General features: G+C 31.2%; 1 long non-coding RNA gene across 1 annotated transcript; it reads left to right on the forward strand.

Annotated features, from left to right (window-relative positions):
* Positions 1 to 1018: 1018 nt before the first annotated feature.
* LOC110443944 lies at positions 1019 to 5781 on the forward strand. The gene is made up of 7 exons (XR_002462159.1): positions 1019 to 1038; positions 1657 to 1686; positions 3349 to 3372; positions 4626 to 4649; positions 4930 to 4959; positions 5215 to 5229; positions 5752 to 5781. It is a non-coding gene; the product is annotated as an uncharacterized LOC110443944 (long non-coding RNA).
* Positions 5782 to 5976: the final 195 nt, after the last annotated feature.

Below are 5976 nucleotides of genomic sequence, written 5' to 3' on the forward strand. Positions count from 1 at the left end.
ATGACTCGATTCAGCTACGCTTTGTTAAATACTTGGTCATAGATGCCGCTTGAACATATTGCTTTCTCTGTCCAATACTTTGAAGTTATACCAGTCAATGACATGATTTTTCTGTGTGGCATGGTCTATGATTGCCGAAATATTAATTAGGGATTCCGACTGCTTCCTATCTGATCTAGTGAATTTCCTTCTTTCTTGGGTTTCTGTATCCAGCGAATTTGTTATTATACGCATTAATCAAACAGATTATTAAAACTATGTCAGACCAATAATTTCTGCATTCATGCTTAGTTCAGCATATTTTGCTAATCTTGGCGTTTATATCTTGTATAGCTATACTGGTTTGGACGAGAAGGGTTGTGACAGAATGTAAGTAAACAAATGTAAACATTTTTGATATTAACAATGTCGGGGAAGTCGTCAGCATATTTGAAGTGAAATCAAGTACAAAATACACAACGAAAAACCCGCGACGTAAATGAATGAAATCATCTTCAAATTGAGTGTATTTTATATAAATTGATAATCTACATTTATAGTAGGTATAAATTACTGCACTTTATGTGGACTAACGTATTGATGTATTATTTCTATTTTATCGTTTATCTCAAAAAGTGCAAATTAACAAATGTGTTCCTTATTGATTCATTTAACCTGATTTTGTTGTATAGTAGCTTCTAAAAAGATGGAATATTAAACATACGGAATTTATATTCTGTTGAAATCGTCGACTGAAAAATCTACAAATGGAAAAATCAACAAAATCCGACTTACAAATGAAATGTATATGTGTGTACAATGATTTGCCTTTTAGAAGCATTTTAATTGGCTAGACCTTTACACTGACCTATCAAAATCGGGTTTTGTCGGAAATTCCCCTCTTTGTCTATTGAATAAATAATTCCATTGGCCAGATTTGACTTTGCTTTTGAGTTTGTTTTTTGGGTTGCAAACAAGAACAAAATTTGGGGATAGACATTACATTTACGTAGATCATCTTTATTTCAGAAGTGACCAGCTCAGGGATTGGTGGCAGCAGTAAGTTATATTTCTAATATTTTATTTTTTTAAATCAACCGATAAATAATTAGCACATCATTTTGCATATTTTGAATATTGCGAAATGCTGTTCATGTTTGGTTCTGTCTACTTCAATTTTGTATTATTTTACTACAACTAATCTTGTATTAAATTTGGTATTTATAGAATATATCTGATTAAAGTTTATTTTTATGATACGAAGAGACAACTGATTTTTATATACAATTAGTGTAAACCTAAATTTGTCATTGTAGGAAAAGGCAAAGATGGTATCATATTTAGGCAATCGTCGTTTTCAATCAATATCGAAGCCAACTCAAATTGTTAAAACATGTAACAAAGACGATTCTTTTCTAAATCTAAAGATAATGTTTAATACTTGCATAAGGAATCTCTCATTATGAAAAGAAATGAGCAATGCTGCTAATAATATGATGTCTCGCATTAAACCAGTTGCATACAGTAACAATATGTAATAGAACATAACCGTTTTATATATTTTTCACTCGAATCACTCAAAATTGACAACACTTTGACGGAATGAAAATACAACATTTTTGCAGCTGCACATAGTCACGGTTTATATGTGAGCTGAAAATGCATGTTTCTTTTCAGAATGAACAATTTTGAAAACAAAGAACAAAGGTTTGACCTATACTTCCATTGCTGCTTTTAATCTGCTCACGAACAAAATTATACAGTCAACCCCGTCAGGTCAAACTTGTTCAGATTAATAACTAACAAAGACAAATGTTAAAGTAATTCGAAGTTAAAGACGAAACAGAATGTAAGGGAAAGGTCGCAATATCGAACTCAACGAAAGCATATATTGCTTAATATTTACATCTCTCCATTCTCCAGCTTAGTAAATGTGCAATGAAAAAGGCTCGGCGTATTGATACCTGATTCAAAAATGCCGCTGTTAACGTTCCAGTGAGATAACTGTTCGATGACAGCAATTGTTTGGTTCCTTCATCACCTAGTAACATGGAACATATTTATGATCCATTATATCTGTTTATTGAACAAAATGATGCTGAAAAACTTCTTATTCCATGGGAGCGCAGTTATAATTCTTTGACGGTAAAGCTAACAAAAGCGGCCCACATTTTGCGACGTTCGACACACAGTGTGTCAATGCGTGTATATTACTACCGTTAGAAATGAATAAGTTGTTCGAAAAAGAGCTTATTTTATTACTTAATTAAAATTTTAAAAGCGATGAAAAGAAGACAAATAGTGTTGTTCACTGCGTATTTTCTCATTTTACTCATATATCGATGTAGATTCAATGGAATAATAGTAACCTAGTTACAACAGCTACCGTAGATACCATCGTAGCAACCCGCTTTGACTGCTTTTTTTTTCTTTTCAAAGTTATTTATGATCTTTCAAGATACGAGGTGGTAGACTCTATGGGTGGATGTTTCAGTTTACGAAGTTAATAGCCACGAGTATAAGTTCAGAGTAGTTGCATAGACCATGATATTCACACTTTACCCATTATTAAATTGTTATCAACCAGTACTCCTGTAATGTTAACAATTCATATATTGAAGAAATTTTACGTTTCGCCTCTTGTGTCTCAACAGAAGTTAAAACCCATTTGAATTTTCACCTTTTTGGCCTTAGCATTATCCACGAGTCCTAGAAAGACGAAACGGTTGTATGGTTTTATTCATTTTGGCATACCATATCCATCATATGTATGTATATCGTGTGCACATTATATAGTTTCTGCAATCATTTAAATATCTAAATTTATGTTATATTAACCTCATCTTCTTCTCATGGAAGTTAATGATTTTTTATTAGTACTCAAAATAGCGCACACGGATGTTTAAAGCAGATTCTAAGAAATATAATTTCGTCGAAATATGCTATTTTCTTTATATCGTTTCAATAGAATATAGCTTGAGAGACTTAAAAATACATGTTTCTACAAGTAGGGACAGTCACTTTCATCTCAGTTTCTGATCCGTACTTAAATTTTCATATGGCTCGTTAAGCTCTGTGGCTTTCGTTTTTTAGCAGCTTCTATTTCACATAAAAAACATATAGTTATGCCGTATATTTAAACAAATTATTAAAAAGCATTTGATGCACAAGTGATTATATTGTGCGGTGTGTGATAACTAATATTTTACCTTAAATAAATATCTTTTTGCATCGTATATGATAACAAATATGGCATTGCTTTAATTACAATACTGATTTTTTGTTTGCAACTGATATTTTCTGTGATTTATTCTTCGTCCTGAAATATATTTGTCCACAAAAGAGTATATAACACATTTATTATTACAGCGAAAGAGAGGGCCTTGTTGATGAGTAAGTACGTTTTTCCTTTGAATGTATAACCATACTCATGAATTTTGTTGTATTTTAATATTAACATTTATTATATATGAAAAATCATCAATTTAAAATTGCATAAATTACATTAACAGGTAAAAGTTTCATATTGTTTTCATAAATAAGCAAAGTGGGAAACCGAATAGGAAACACTATATCAGTTACTTCACATACCTTGAAAAACATATCTTGGGAATATGCGTTTGCTTTTAACTAAAAGCTGAACCCCTATTTATCAGATGAGTAACGCGGAAATATGAAATGTTAATTAATCATATTTGGTTTTAATGTTATATAATCATATCTTAACAGCAAACAATAGTATTGCAGATCAATTGTAACCCAAAGCTCCTTGCATGGTTACAGTTATTATACTGAGTCATTGTGTTACATTTGACGATATATTTATAATAACAATAAATGTGCTAAACCGAGGCAAATCGTTTCGCTAAGGAGGCAGTCTTTGAAATTATTAAGATATTTGTCCGACTGAGTTTCGCTATTTTTTTCACAAGAACTGCCAAAAATCCTTTTATTTTTTAGCGACAAAACAACTAAACCTTCAAATGTATTATGGCTAACAGTGTGTTACATTTACCAACGCATGATACATTTTGCTGGTTTGCATTAGCATATGTATATGATACGTGTATATCTCATTTGATTTTTGATAATCATACCCAATCGATACATGTACTCCTACATATTTTAGCGCACTCAAAGCTAAGTGCATTATCGAAATTAAGCAAATAAATGCATCGATGAATTGGCGCCCACAATATATGCAATACAAAAAAAAATAAAAAATACAGGAACTTCAACATGCGCAATCTTAATTAAGCATAATATTTTAAACGTGAAAAGCTCTGAAATACACCTACTAACTATACACATTCTTTCGTATGATTTAGTGCTTTACTAATGACGCAAATTAATATATGACTTCATACGCATATCGTTTTAAAACGTTGGAAATAATTAAAAGGCGATCACAGAGTAAAGACAGTTTAGTTATCAATGAACGTTGCTTTAAAAGTTATGGGTTTTTTGTATATAAACATATTTATTTTTCAAATTCAATTACTGCGGCTTCGATCTTTTGTGTACATGATTGATAAATATGGTAGATAGCGGAGAATTATCTTAACCCTCAAACCATATTCAAAAATCAATTATTTTTTTCTGACTCACTTTGAAAAGTTAAATTTGTTTATATTTTATTGTTACAGTATGAAATCTATTCTCCCTTCAATGTGAGTATACCTTTGTCAAATCCTAACTTTTTCACACCAGTAATATATGTCGCTATGTATTTTCTTGCCTTTTTTAAGATACGTTAATGATATAGCCATTTATAAAACACTAAAAGTTTTTGTCTGATAATAGTGTTACATTTTTGCGTTATATAACAAAGTTGTCTGCGGAAACATAACCACACTATGACATTTATTATCCCATGGCTGTTTACTTAACCAGTCAGGCTTGTATAATGGCAATGTCACGTGAACTAACATATTCTACGTTTGATTTCAGGCTGAGCAACGTCAATGAAGCAATTGCAGCGTACGTAATTCTGTATACATCTAATTTTTAATAGTTTACGATTCTCATTTCGGATCCTTCGGATTCTCACATTTTGTAATGACCTGCTTTGAACATATACTACACCCCGCATCATTTGTTTTACAAATATTAAATGACCTTTTTTGTATAAAAGAGAATATTCATACACCGATAAAACAACTTATTTTCGGAGCAATAATATGTATGTGTTTATTTACTAAATCAATGATAACCGTCCATTTGATCTTGGAACAGGTTTGAGAATGGCAGGTATGTAGCATATTTACTTAATGCTAGAATAATTGATTTCCTTGCCTCGAACAAAATATTAATAATTGAACAGTCCTCACTATCTACATATAACCATATTGATACTTATTTACTGATCCAGGTTAATAGGAACAAGTTTATTCTCTTAGCCGAAAACAATCGAGGAGACACAGATATTCATGTTTTATTCATACAAAATGCATAACGTAGATTCAATATCATTAGGCAACACTTTGATGAGAATATTAAGAGATACGTCTTGTTACTAAATCATTCAATTCCATATATGATGTCAGAATACATTTAAAATCAGCAGTTTACTTCGAATTGGTGAATTAAAAGCAACGAAGCATTTGCAGTCTATAACATTCATAACCCTACAGAATAATATGTATACCAAGTGTATATATTTGATGTAAAGCTCTATTTACCTTAAACAATGCATTTAATGATGTCTCTAATATAGTTTTGCATATATTCAGTTAACACATTATTAATGACTTAAAGCTTATTTTTATGTAGATTAGACAACCTACAGAACTTAGAATTAGTGTAAGTATATTTCAACATTAATGTGAATGTCATCTAAACCATTTTGGTAAAGTAATGATGGAAATTAACTAAGGCGACCTTGTTATATGAACAAAGTCGATAAAATTTACCTATTGGTCGACAAAATGTCAAAGAATAATGCGTCGAATTATTTTCCCTGTGTTCTGACAACGATCCCCCCTCCCTCTACCCCCC

The sequence above is a fragment of the Mizuhopecten yessoensis genome, unplaced genomic scaffold (assembly GCF_002113885.1).
Source record: "Mizuhopecten yessoensis strain PY_sf001 unplaced genomic scaffold, ASM211388v2 unmap_36180974, whole genome shotgun sequence".
Taxonomy (NCBI): Eukaryota; Metazoa; Mollusca; class Bivalvia; order Pectinida; family Pectinidae; genus Mizuhopecten; species Mizuhopecten yessoensis.